Raw genomic sequence first — 15,178 nt, 5'->3', positions numbered from 1 at the left:
ATATATATATATACAAGAGTTGTTACATTCTTGTACATCAATGTTCAAGTCAATGTTGACGGTTGGGCAAGACTTGAGTGTTGTTTCTTAAGTTAGACTTGATATGAGCACTTGGCAGACAATGGTAGTGCTTCTTCTTTATAATAGGTGCAGTTTGTGCCAAGGTTTTATGCTCTGGACACTCCCTAGCAGCTGTTGACAAAATGGCGCTCGATGGGATACAAGACACTCCGTACATTGACAACATCGCACACTAATATTTTTACCACTTCGGACACCAGCTTTGGACGTTTCGCACATGTGTACGTGTTCCATATTAATTAAAACGACAATATAATGCTATTAACAATTAAAATCTTCTACTTAACAGGCATATAGTTATTAAATGAAGTTTAGTGATGTAATAGACATAATCCGGGCTTGGTAAGGACGCCGCCCGCCAGCGTAAACACAACACACCCCGAATGCCCACAAACACGATACAACGCACAAAACACAACACTTCTGTCAGTTTTTGGATAACCTCCTTTTATATTTATTATGTGATAGTTAAACTTGTATAAAATGATAACTATTTTAGGTAAGCGCCTAATATTTAATATTAATCAATAAAAAAGAAGTCAGAAGCCACACGCCTGTCTGTACATGTCTTTTGCGTAAAAGTATTATGGGCGCTCATGAACTTGTGTGCTACCTGGCGTTCACAACTGTTCTCTCCTACAAGCATTAGAATTAAACAAACGAATTTATTTTTTCATTTATATACAAGAAGAGAAGGCTACCCTTGAGTCTGTAATATTCATCTGATCACTGGTCTCCCATTTAGTCCTCATTGCTTTATCTTACTATTATTGAATGTCAATAACCGTATTATGCAATTTAAATTTCTTTCTTTTGTAGCGAGTAGATTATCCCAATAATATACTCGCTCCAAATGCATTGTTAATATTCCTGTCAACCTTTGGAGATGAATAAGGTGAGGTGTTGCCCGGGCAACACGGTGAGGTGTTACCCGAGCATATAATTTAGCAGTCTCCGTGGTGTAGTGGTAAGACACTCGCCTGGCGTTCCGCGAGCGCTATGTCATGGGTTCGTATCCTGGCCGGGGAGGATTTACTGGGCGCAATTCCTTAACTGTAGCCTCTGTTTAACGCAACAGTAAAATGTGTACTTGGATGAAAAAACGATTCTTCGCGGCGGGGATCGTATTCCAGGGACCTGCCCGAAACGCTACGCGTACTAGTGGCTGTACAAGAATGTAACAACTCTTGTATATATCTCAAAAAAAAAAAAAAATAAAAAAATAAGCAGCAGAATAGCAAACATTAACCAGAGTCTACTTTCAAGTGTGGTCTAGAGCAGACACTTGCGAGATACTGTACCGACGCTCAGTGCGCTCAACTCACACCAAAGTATCAATTGTGTACTTCTGTATATTAGACCAAATATATATATAGTATCTTAGTGTCTGTGTTTATTGTCACCATACTTTACGTAATAATAGAACCGTTACATTGGTGACCCCAGAGAGTTTCGACGATACCCAGCCACGATGGACTACAACATGGACTCTCACTGGACCTCTACTGCTACTGTTTGCTGTGATGGAACACTGCCAACACCCTCGCCACAGCTATGATTTTCATCGCGTCCATCTCTGCATTTCATCTACTACGGCTTGCTGCTCCACGATCTAGATGTAACAGTCATGGAAAAGAGCGGAGGTTTCCACACTGCAGTCTACACTAAGGAAACGAACATAGGAATGTGCCTAAATGCCAACAGCGACTGCCCAGACAGGTACAAGAGGAGTGTTGTTAACGCATATGTCGACCGTGCTCTCAGCCACAGCTCAGAATGGAAGCAAGTCGACGAAGAACTCTGTAGGGTAAGGCAGGTCCTAGTCAACAACGGCTTCTCCAATGGTTTCGTCAAAGACATCATAAGAAGGAAAGTGAAACGCCATGCAGACTCTGAAGAGACAACTAACACAACACCTATACCCCCTATTAGACTATTTTACAGGAACTTCTTTTCCACAGCTCATAAAACGGAGGAAAGGGTCCTGAAAGATATTGTTAATAGAAACCTTATCCCTACAGACAAAAATCAGAGGATACAACTGACGATTTACTATAAAACAAGAAAAACGGCCAGCCTACTCATGAGAAACTCCAGACACAAAGCAGAACGCTTTAAAAGAGACCAACGTCGTCTATGCCTTCAAATGTCCTCTTGGGAACTGTAAGCTCTAAAAAACCCAGTATATAGGCAAGACAACAACATCTCTTTCTAGGCATTTAACGATGCATAAGCAACAGGGCTCCATTAAGGAACATATAATCTCTTCCCACAACCAAACCATCGCCAGAGAAATCCTAGTAAACAACACAGAAATCATCGATAGATACAGCGATAGCAGACGGCTTTACGTTTGCGAGGCACTGCACATTAAGAAGTCAACACCAGCAATCAACAGCCAATTAATGCACAACTATATTCTACCCACCTCAAGACACCGCTCCAATATAGAAGCATCAAGAAATATGGACCAATAGGCTTTCTACAATCACTTCCATTTCAATACCCATTTTTTCGTGCTCTATCTTGTGTTGATGAAATTAATACCCTATTAAATACCACCTCACCCCATCCACCTCACTCAAATGTAGATATAAACAAATCGGAGATATGTAAGTTCTATTCAGTTGTGTATGTGTAAAGTCTTTGAAAATGTAATAAGTTTTACGAAACTCGCTCAAGTGTCGTGTCAGACTAGAAATAAAAATGAATTTTGGAGAATTGATTTTTGAATTAGCTCCATTCAGGAGGTAATTTTTTTAATTCAGGAGGAAAAGAAATGTACGAAAGATTGAGAAAATTCGTGTTAGAATTATTAATCTTACATTTTCGGTCATATTTAATAATATATGTCTACAGGAAACACTGCTACCAAAATATATATATATATATATATATATATATATATATATATATATATATATATATATATATATATATATATATATATATATATATATACATACATATATATATATATATATATATATATATATATATATATATATATATATATATATATATATATATATTGTTGGGGGTTTCACCTTTCTTCTCTCTAGTCTGGGGTGAGCAAAAGTTATGCTCAAGGTAACTCACCGTAGCCCTGCGGGTCTTCCCTCGATCCTCACGGCGCCACTGCACGCCAGGAGAGTCTCCCAGTCAATCTTAACGGCCTCTAATTAAGAAAGAGTGAGAACACGACTCGATCGCATCGACTGTCGTGTGCCCTCCCCAACAATAGGGCTCTACGGTTAATCACAAGGTCGCCAACTGGTGTTTAAGGTGGCCAGTAACACCCTCAGTGGACTGGTGTATTCAGTGGTAGCCTTGGCAAGGTCACACTCAAAGATCAGGAGTCAGGCAGGTACTTATTGTTATCACTCTATGTTTACAGGTATAGTATAGCCACAAGATCAATGGAGGGGATGATAAAAACACAAAGAGAGTTTTGTATTTTACTTAAAATGTATGAAAGATGTCACAAGGCCACACAATAATCGATAAATCAACTGATCCTGACTCGGCCGGTAATTCCCACGGATATTATGCGACCGCAAGAGGGCAACACTCTCCCCTCCTCATCAAGTGTCAAGAACAGCTGATTGCAATGGCCTCTCCGCGCGAACTTTGCTTGTTTTCTAGATTCACGCGCGCTGTTCCTTTAAATTTTCCAATATTACTAGAAACTCGCACACTCGATATTGGCACAAATAAACCGTACTACTCAGTTACACTGTACTCAGGCTCAAACAGTCTTTTCTACAATCAATGCTATAATGATTCACTGTAATGGCTTCACATTGTTATTTATCCAACAATATATTATGAAATATTAACACTGGAGTTTTCAGTACTTTCTCTCGTTGGCGATAACGCAATAATTCACTGTACTCACAAATGATTATTCACTGAATGAACATAGACATATATATGGTTTATAAATCAATCATCAATACATGGAAAATTAATAGTTTCTGGGCACATAGCCTAACCTCCAAATACTGGCATAATCTTATATATATATTTTACCACTATATGTTCATATCAAAATCTATAGAAAGATATACACAACACAGTAAATTTATCACTGGTTCCTGGTGCCTGTACACACCAACAATCAACATGAATATTACAAGTACTCTTGATAGTACTGTCTAGCACCCTGGTGCTTTACCGTGACATAGGTGAGACTTGCTCACGACATATAAAATCTTCAGGCTAGAAAATATAGCCAAATAACATAGCTAACTAAAGGGGAATGGGGAGGGAACTAGAACCACCTACTTCACCCTATCCTCCGATGAGAGTCGAGATGTAGCTCCTGGTCCTCGTGTCGGGAACGCCCCCACACCACACGTCGTCGTGTCCTATCAGAGCCTCTCGTCGTCCCACCGTTTAGCGCGTCGTCTCCGTGCCTCCTCACTGCAGGTCCGTCCTCCTCCTTGACTTCTTGAAGGTTGGAGTCGGTCTCCTGGCCGTCGTCTTCTCCCAGCAACGGCTGTCGCCTACGTCTCAGCTACAGTCGTCCGGTTTCCCCAAATAGTCCTCTCTTCCTCGGCTACCCAGTGGCTCTGTCAGCCACTACGCTGTCACGAACTGGTGAATTGCCACCGACGTCAACCTACGTCACTGCACGGCTTCACTGCTACTGGCACAGTACCTGACTGGAGCACTTGTTGCTCAAATAACCGTCAATTCCCTCTTCTGGTTCAACACATGAACTAGGGAAGACTTCTCAGAGTACTGGCGAACTTCCGATGACGCGTAAATCCACGGTAGTGGGAAACAGCTGTCCGACAGACAGGACCACTCGTCGCACGTCCGACCTCTATGACGTGTCGTGTATGACTGATGGCGCCAGCCCGGCGCGCTGGCCGGACCCCCTTCCTTCGTGACGTCACTTTCGCCACGGGAGGTTTTCATTGGCTCCCGGTGCCACATTGCTGTCGGTGACCAATCCGGTGCCACTGACGTCACACGGTTTTGGCGGGAGATCAGAGAGGTAAGCGCCATCTTGGCTCCCTAAAGGGCCTAAACCACAGGCCAAAATATCACTATTTCACAAATTTCTCGGCTCTCCGAGAACACTTCACTCTCTCCCATATATCAAATTGTAGCCTGCAACGTAGAGAACGCTTGGGAAAAGTAGACATGACTCTTACTGCAGGCGTGGGAGAATTGTAAGGGGGGGAACTCCGTCACATACCCCTCCCCTTAAAATAAGAGTCATGTCTGGTTAGTGGATGCGGGATAGGGCGTCCGCCACTACGTCGTCCTTCCCCTTGATGTGCTTGACCTTGATCCTTGTCAGACTCTCAGTGCGGGTGAGACTGGTGCCGTCCGCCCTGGACCACTTACTTTCCTCCTCCGGGAGTTCTCGGTCCCTCGGTACACTCAGACCCGTCTTCCGCTGGGTTTCTCGGGACATCGTTCCGTCCTGCTTGGCGGCTCTTCCTTCCACAGTGAAGAAAGGTCTCAGGCGGCCTTCGTGACACACCTGTTTCTTCCGGGGTCCATCCGGCTTCCCAATCTCGTACGACACTGGACCCAACCGTCGCAGCACTCGGTATGGTCTCTTGAACCGCGACCTGGTCACTCTACCTTTACCTGGCAGCACAACCATTACTTTGGATCCGGCCTGAAAATCCCTCTGCGCAGCTCTCCTGTCGTACCACCCCGACATCTTACGTTGCGCCTTCTTCAGGAGTTTCCTAGCCAGTTTCTTCACTCTAATGAGACGTTCTTTGAACTTCTGGACATATTTAATCACCGCTCCCACGGTCGCTCCTGGTGTCCATCGTTCCTTCAGCATGAATAGCATGGCACATATAATATAGATAAACGGAAAGTAAGCCTTCTCAGGACCCACACGGCCTCCTTCGGCCTTACTAACCAATTCGGGGAACTCCTCTTGCTGTAACTCTCCGAGACGAGCGCGGTTTACCCCTAGAGAACTGGCGAGTGTCACCTGCAACTCACCATTCGGGCTACTCTCGCCCTCCACTCGTTCTCTGGGTCCTACGCAGAGGTGATCTGTTCCCAGGCTGTCAATCGACTCCTCAGCCCCATCAGATCCACAACCTCCTGGTTCTTCGCGTTGTCTCGGTGTCTCAGTACAAACTGGGATCGCCACCGGTGCGATTCCCTTCTCGTCCCCACAGACGTTCAAATCTTCGCCTGTCTCCTCGTGTTGTTCTGGGCACTCTTCGCCTTTCACGAGATGCGGGAGGACATATCCTCCACACGCGTCATTCCCCAAGATGACCTGCGCCTCCATCTTGGGCATTGATGTACAGACTCCCACCTCTAGGGTCTGGCAGCCATATTCGGAATTTAAAGTTACCTGGTGTAGGGGCATCCTCACTGGGCCTCCCACAGTGGCCACCCGTGCCACCCCCACACTGGTACTTTCGTAACCCTCGGGGAACAGGGTTTCACTTACCAGGGTAAAGTCAGCCCCGGTGTCTCTTAGCATCTTCACTGGGATGGGGTCTGCGACCCCCATCCTTACGGTTCCTTGACACATGAATGGGTGAACTTTCTTCTCCCCATTCAGCACGGGTTCATCCCGCACTCCCTCGGCCCTCTGGTCCTCGAACATCACTAAAGCAACATGTCCCCGCTGCTTAGGGCGTCTGCATTCCCGCGCGACGTGTCCGGGTATTCCGCAGTTGTAGCAGCGGCCCCTCGGCGGAGACCATCCGCCACCGCTCGCCTTAGCACTGCCTCCAGAGACCGTCACACCCTGTGTCTTTCCCGCCTCACTTGTCGTTTCTTTCCCTGCAGTAACAGTTCCCGAGCTCTCAGCTTGGTTCTCCCCTATCGGCTCTACAACACCTTTTGTTCCTCGGGTGTTCCAACTTGAGAAATGGGATTTGGGAGAACTCGTTCCTGCCCTCCATCCATCCGTCCTTCTATAACTCCGATCGTTTCCGACGTATGCGGGTGGTCGGTTCTGTCCCTCTCTGCGTGGGCGTAGGGCTTCCTCTAGCATGTCGGCCCGGTCGGCTGCGGCCCTCAGGTCCTTTATGTCCGCCTCCTTGACCCTCATCCTGATCTCAGGAGGGAGCACGGACATAAACTTTTCCATGACCATTAGTTCCTTGATTTCTTCGGCCGACCCCGCTTCTTCAGAGTCCATCCACTTAAGGAACTTTCTTTCCATGTCCCTCGCCGTCTCCGCATACGATTTCCCTGGTGACCGGGTACATTCTCTAAACCTCTTCCGGTAACACTCTGGCGTGAGTTTAAAGGAACGGAGCACAGCTCGTTTTACCGCATCGTAGTTAGTGCATTCTTGGAAGTCGAGCATAGTGAAGGCTTGGCGAGCTTCCCCTGTGAGCCTTCCTTGGACCAACTCCGCCCACTCCGCCCTCGGCCACCTCTTCATAGCAGCAACTCTCTCAAAGTGATCGAAGAAACTTTCGGCTTCACTAGGCACAAAGACCGGCAGGTCTCGTTCCCTCACTCGTCGGTCTTCCTGTGGCGGGGCCGGGGCACCTAGTCCCAGTTCAGCTCGCTTCAGCTCCACCTCCTGGTTGGCTTCTATTTCCATTTGTCTCAGCCTAACTTCTTGCTCTCGTTCTTCCCTGCGTAGCTGTGCTTCTCGTTCTTGCTCTTCCCGGCGCAGCTGTGCTTCTCGTTCCTGTTCTTCCTTGCGCTGTTGTGCCTCTTCTCTCCTCAGCTGCGCTTCTGCTTCTCGCTCCTCACGCTTCATCTGTGCTTCTCGCTCTTCACGCTTCATCTGTGCTTCTCGCTCTTGCTCTTCCCGGCGCAGCTGTGCTTCTGCTTCTCGCTCTTCTTTGCGCTGCTGCGCTTCTCGCTCTTCTTTGCGCTGCTGTGCCTCTTCTCTCCTCAGCTGCGCTTCTAGCTGCAGCTTCATTATTTCCAGCTTAATGCTGTGCCTGCTGCCGCTGGATCCCCTGCTGCTTCCACCAATACTCAGGTGTTCACCCTCACTGGCAGGTGTTTGGGGCCGTTCCTCCCCCAAAGCTTCGTCTCGAGCCTTTAGCTGAGCCATTATCTCTAGTCTTCTTTCACCAACTCGGGCAGATTTCAGCTTTATTCCAAAATGATCCGCTATAGCCTGTAACTGTGCCTTGGTGCACTCTTCCAGCACCTGTTCGTCTCTAGAGTCAATAAACCTCGCTACTTTATCATCCTCCATCTTGTGCTACGAGTGATAACCTTCACCTGATCTCTAACACCACCGCCAAGTACCACTGCAACCTTTACTCCGATCTATATCCTGGCAAGGTCGCCAATGTTGGGGGTTTCACCTCTCTTCTCTCTAGTCTGGGGTGAGCAAAAGTTATGCTCAAGGTAACTCACCGTAGCCCTGCGGGTCTTCCCTCGATCCTCACGGCGCCACTGCACGCCAGGAGAGTCTCCCAGTCAATCTTAACGGCCTCTAATTAAGAAAGAGTGAGAACACGACTCGATCGCATCGACTGTCGTGTGCCCTCCCCAACAATAGGGCTCTACGGTTAATCACAAGGTCGCCAACTGGTGTTTAAGGTGGCCAGTAACACCCTCAGTGGACTGGTGTATTCAGTGGTAGCCTTGGCAAGGTCACACTCAAAGATCAGGAGTCAGGCAGGTACTTATTGTTATCACTCTATGTTTACAGGTATAGTATAGCCACAAGATCAATGGAGGGGATGATAAAAACACAAAGAGAGTTTTGTATTTTACTTAAAATGTATGAAAGATGTCACAAGGCCACACAATAATCGATAAATCAACTGATCCTGACTCGGCCGGTAATTCCCACGGATATTATGCGACCGCAAGAGGGCAACACTCTCCCCTCCTCATCAAGTGTCAAGAACAGCTGATTGCAATGGCCTCTCCGCGCGAACTTTGCTTGTTTTCTAGATTCACGCGCGCTGTTCCTTTAAATTTTCCAATATTACTAGAAACTCGCACACTCGATATTGGCACAAATAAACCGTACTACTCAGTTACACTGTACTCAGGCTCAAACAGTCTTTTCTACAATCAATGCTATAATGATTCACTGTAATGGCTTCACATTGTTATTTATCCAACAATATATTATGAAATATTAACACTGGAGTTTTCAGTACTTTCTCTCGTTGGCGATAACGCAATAATTCACTGTACTCACAAATGATTATTCACTGAATGAACATAGACATATATATGGTTTATAAATCAATCATCAATACATGGAAAATTAATAGTTTCTGGGCACATAGCCTAACCTCCAAATACTGGCATAATCTTATATATATATTTTACCACTATATGTTCATATCAAAATCTATAGAAAGATATACACAACACAGTAAATTTATCACTGGTTCCTGGTGCCTGTACACACCAACAATCAACATGAATATTACAAGTACTCTTGATAGTACTGTCTAGCACCCTGGTGCTTTACCGTGACATAGGTGAGACTTGCTCACGACATATAAAATCTTCAGGCTAGAAAATATAGCCAAATAACATAGCTAACTAAAGGGGAATGGGGAGGGAACTAGAACCACCTACTTCACCCTATCCTCCGATGAGAGTCGAGATGTAGCTCCTGGTCCTCGTGTCGGGAACGCCCCCACACCACACGTCGTCGTGTCCTATCAGAGCCTCTCGTCGTCCCACCGTTTAGCGCGTCGTCTCCGTGCCTCCTCACTGCAGGTCCGTCCTCCTCCTTGACTTCTTGAAGGTTGGAGTCGGTCTCCTGGCCGTCGTCTTCTCCCAGCAACGGCTGTCGCCTACGTCTCAGCTACAGTCGTCCGGTTTCCCCAAATAGTCCTCTCTTCCTCGGCTACCCAGTGGCTCTGTCAGCCACTACGCTGTCACGAACTGGTGAATTGCCACCGACGTCAACCTACGTCACTGCACGGCTTCACTGCTACTGGCACAGTACCTGACTGGAGCACTTGTTGCTCAAATAACCGTCAATTCCCTCTTCTGGTTCAACACATGAACTAGGGAAGACTTCTCAGAGTACTGGCGAACTTCCGATGACGCGTAAATCCACGGTAGTGGGAAACAGCTGTCCGACAGACAGGACCACTCGTCGCACGTCCGACCTCTATGACGTGTCGTGTATGACTGATGGCGCCAGCCCGGCGCGCTGGCCGGACCCCCTTCCTTCGTGACGTCACTTTCGCCACGGGAGGTTTTCATTGGCTCCCGGTGCCACATTGCTGTCGGTGACCAATCCGGTGCCACTGACGTCACACGGTTTTGGCGGGAGATCAGAGAGGTAAGCGCCATCTTGGCTCCCTAAAGGGCCTAAACCACAGGCCAAAATATCACTATTTCACAAATTTCTCGGCTCTCCGAGAACACTTCACTCTCTCCCATATATCAAATTGTAGCCTGCAACGTAGAGAACGCTTGGGAAAAGTAGACATGACTCTTACTGCAGGCGTGGGAGAATTGTAAGGGGGGGAACTCCGTCACAATATATATATATATATATATATATATATATATATATATATATATATATATATATATATATATGTCGTACCTAGTAGCCAGAACGCACTTCTCAGCCTACTATTCAAGGCCCGATTTGCCTAATATGCCGAGTTTTCCTGAATTAATATATTTTCTCTAATTTTTTTCTTATGAAATGATAAAGCTACCCATTTCATTATGTATGAGGGAAATTTTTTTTTATTGGAGTTAAAATTAACATAGATATATGACCGAACCTAACCAACCCTACCTAACCTAACCTAACCTATCTTTATAGGTTAGGTTAGGTTAGGTACCCGAAAACGTTAGGTTAGGTTAGGTTAGGTAGGTTAGGTAGACGAAAAACAATTCATGAAAACTTGGCTTATTAGGCAAATCGAGCCTTGCATAGTAGGCTGAGAAGTGCGTTCTGGCTATTAGGTACGACATATATATATATATATATATATATATATATATATATATATATATATATATATATATATATATATATATATATATATATATGTCGTACCTAATAGCCAGAACGCACTTCTCAGCCTACTATTCAAGGCCCGATTTGCCTAATAAGCCAAGTTTTCATGAATTAATGTTTTTTCGTCTACCTAACCTACCTAACCTAACCTAACCTAGATTTTTTTGGCTACCTAACCTAACCTTACCTATAAATATAGGTTAGGTTAGGTTAGGTAGGGTTGGTTAGGTTCGGTCATATATCTACGTTAATTTTAACTCCAATAAAAAAAAATTGACCTCATACATAGAGAAAAGGGTTGCTTTATCATTTCATAAGAAAAAAATTATAGTAAATATATTAATTCAGGAAAACTTGGCTAATTAGGCAAATCGGGCCTTGAATAGTAGGCTGAGAAGTGAGTTCTGGCTACTAGGTACGACATATATATATATATATATATATATATATATATATATATATATATATATATATATATATATATATATATATGTCGTACCTAATAGCCAGAACGCACTTGTCAGCCTACTATGCAAGGCCCGATTTGCCTAATAAGCCAAGTTTTCCTGAATTAATTTATTTTCTCTATTTTTTTTCTTATGAAGTGATAAATCTACCCATTTCATTATGTATGTCGTCAATTTCTTTTTTTTGGAGTTTAAATTAACGTAGATATATGACGAAACCTAACCAACCCTACCTAACCTAACCTAACCTATCTTTATAGGTTAGGTTAGGTTAGGTAGCCGAAAAAGTTAGGTTAGGTTAGGTTAGGTAGGTTAGGTAGTCGAAAAACAATTAATTCATGAAAACTTGGCTTATTAGTCAAATTGGGCCTTGCATAGTAGGCTGATAAGTGAGTTCTGGCTACTAGGTACGACATATATATATATATATATATATATATATATATATATATATATATATATATATATATATATATATATATATATATATATATATATATATATATATATAAAATAGGGAAGGGAGTACCACCTCTAGCTGGAAGAAGGGGGACCCATAGCCTCGGAGGAAACCACGCATAACGCATTAGAGGGAATGTTTAGATCCCCTCCAATACAGTTTCTGTGTGCTTTTCTCCAACCACCCCCTTCCTTGAATATTTTTTGTGCTTTATTATGCATTTGATGGTTACAAGATATACATGGGTTGATACAAAAATAATAATGCAAAAAGGTGCTTAAAGGTTATGGATCTCTTGAAGAACACAACAATGGGAAACATTGATGAATGTCACAGACGGGTTCGATCATTGTTGCAAGTCAAACACTTCTTCGAATTCCTCTGAAGTTGGACTAGTGCCCAAGACGCAACAGGCATTTCCCCTCTGAATCGCAACACTGAGGCGCTGGAACAAGAAACTTTTTGCTCTCTGGTCTTTTGTAGCGCTGATCAATTTGTCCCCCAATTCCTTCAGGAACTTCAATGCACATTTTCCCCACGAACCGAGGGTCTCCGAGCCGATCGGAACAAAGCTGTAGCAGTGTGCTAGACCTCTGTATTTAATAATTTTCTGCGATTCCCTGAAAGAAGCAGCACCACCGCTTTCACGTGTGCTGTAGTGGAGGTAGGTACTGGCCAGTGTGGCAGCGCACGTGTAGTCCCATACCACTTGCTTACCATCCTTCCAAGGTAGCAAGGTGACCCCATCAGGGCGCTTCTGAGGGTCGTTAGGTCTGGATAAGTGTGGTTCTCTTTGTGCCGGGCAGCGGGCTGTGGCGAGGCTCCTCTTGATGATGTCGTTGACTTCTTCATGTCTTGCAATTTTACCCTGTGATTTACGACATACCAGACCATGACGACCATATTGGTCTGCCATCGCAGTTCCGCAGATGCACCTATGTTCGGTGAGGATGGGGGCGGCAAGGCGAAGGGCAACTCCAATGCGGAGAGCGTCATGACTGAGGCGAGTTCCCAGGGCTGCATTGGGCACAGCAAATAAAAAATCCCCGGCGTGGGGTGCTGTTACCGCTAGGAGGCGGGCTTTGTTTTCAGCATCAGCGTTGTCAATCATTGCTGTGACAGTCTTTTCCATTATGGGGCTATCCCAGTGGGCCTGCTTGTGGTCTTTTGGGACTTGTGGTCGGGGTTGAGGGTGTGCAATGGTGTCCCATTGTCTGGCTGCTTCGATGAACGTTTGATCATGAGTTCCCGCTGTCTCTCTCATACGCTCTGGTAGGATCTGCCCTACCAATTCGTTGGCTGCTGTACATGAGGATAAGAATGCTGGAAGTGCTACCTCAGTTGCCTTTCGTATGCCTATCCCTCCAAATCTCACTGGTAGTGTTGCTTGGTCCCACTGACTGTCATCTAAATCTAGGTTGAGCGCCTTCCTGAATATTGACCTGAGGAGCTCATCATATTGATTTAGAAGTGGGTTGCCAAAAGTTGGTGCACACCTTAAGAAGTATGTTAGCCTGGGCAGGGTAAGGCACTTTGTGAGAAGGTAGAGGGCATCGTGGGAGTCCAAGTCCCCAATTCTCTCTTCCATCCTCTTTAGGTCTCTAAACTTTTCGTCAAGGACTGCAGCAATGGCATTGTGGCCCAGAGGTGCTCCGAGTAGTGTGCTGTCGGTAGGTTTAACGACTGAGGCTTCTGGTAGAACTGATTTCACTGCTCTAATGATTACTTCACTAGATGCAATAATTTCGCACTTGGAGGGGCTAAGAACGAGCCCCTCGAGCATATATATATATATATATATATATATATATATATATATATATATATATATATATATATATATATATATATATATATATGTCGTACCTAGTAGCCAGAACGCACTTCTCAGCCTACTATGCAAGGCCTGATTTGCCTAATAAGCCAAGTTTTCCTGAATTAATATATTTTCTCTATTTTTTCTCTTATGAAATGATAAAGCTACCCAAATCAATATGTATGAGGTCAATTTTTTTTATTGGAGTTAAAATTAACGTAGATATATGACCGAACCTAACCAACCTTACCTAACCTAACCTAACCTATCTTTATAGGTTAGGTTAGGTTAGGTAGCCGAAAAAGTTAGGTTAGGTTAGGTTAGGTAGGTTAGGTAGTCGAAAAACAAATAATTCATGAAAACTTGGCTTATTAGGCAAATCGGGCCTTGCATAATAGGCTGAGAAGTGCGTTCTGGCTACTAGGTACGACATATATATATATATATATATATATATATATATATATATATATATATATATATGTCGTACCTAGTAGCCAGAACGCACTTCTCTGACTACTATTCAAGGCCCGATTTGCCTAATAAGCCAAGTTTTCATGAATTAATTGTTTTTCGACTACCTAACCTACCTAACCTAACCTAACCTAACTTTTTCGGCTACCTAACCTAACCTAACCTATAAAGATAGGTTAGGTTAGGTTAGGTAGGGTTGCTTAGGTTCGGTCATATATCTACGTTAATTTTATCTCCAATAACAAAAAATTGTCCTCATACGTAATGAAATGGGTAGCTTTATCATTTCATAAGAAAAAAATTAGAGAAAATATATTAATTCAGGAAAACTTGGCTTATTAGGCAAATCGGGCCTTGAATAGTAGGCTGAGAAGTATGTTCTGGCTACTAGGTACGACATATATATATATATATATATATATATATATATATATATATATATATATATATATATATATATATATATATATATATATATATATATATATATATATATATATATATATATGTCGTACCTAGTAGCCAGAACGCACTTCTCAGCCTACTATGCAAGGCCCAATTTGCCTAATAAGCCAAGTTTTCATGAATTATTTGTTTTTCGACTACCTAACCTACCTAACCTAACCTAACCTAACTTTTTCGGCTACCTAACCAAACCTAACCTATAAAGGTAGGTTAGGTTAGGTTAGGTAGGGTTGGTTAGGTTCGGTCATATATCTACGTTAATTTTAACTCCAATAAAAAAAAATTGACCTCATACATAATGAAATGGGTAGCTTTATCATTTCATAAGAAAAAAATTAGAGAAAATATATTAATTCAGGAAAACTTGGCTTATTAGGCAAATCGGGCCTTGAATAGTAGGCCAAAAAGTGAGTTCTGGCTACTAGGTACGACATATATATATATATATATATATATATATATATATATATATATATGTC

At 43.7% G+C, this 15,178-nt stretch overlaps 1 protein-coding gene across 1 annotated transcript in view; it reads right to left on the bottom strand.

Annotated features, from left to right (window-relative positions):
- LOC138350590 (uncharacterized) overlaps positions 1 to 15,178 on the bottom strand; it is a 189,249-nt gene that overhangs the window by 9,694 nt on the left and 164,377 nt on the right. The window lies entirely within an intron of this gene.

This window comes from Procambarus clarkii, chromosome 46 (assembly GCF_040958095.1).
Source record: "Procambarus clarkii isolate CNS0578487 chromosome 46, FALCON_Pclarkii_2.0, whole genome shotgun sequence".
NCBI lineage: Eukaryota > Metazoa > Arthropoda > Malacostraca > Decapoda > Cambaridae > Procambarus > Procambarus clarkii.
This window is presented reverse-complemented; position numbering and strand designations above follow the sequence as displayed.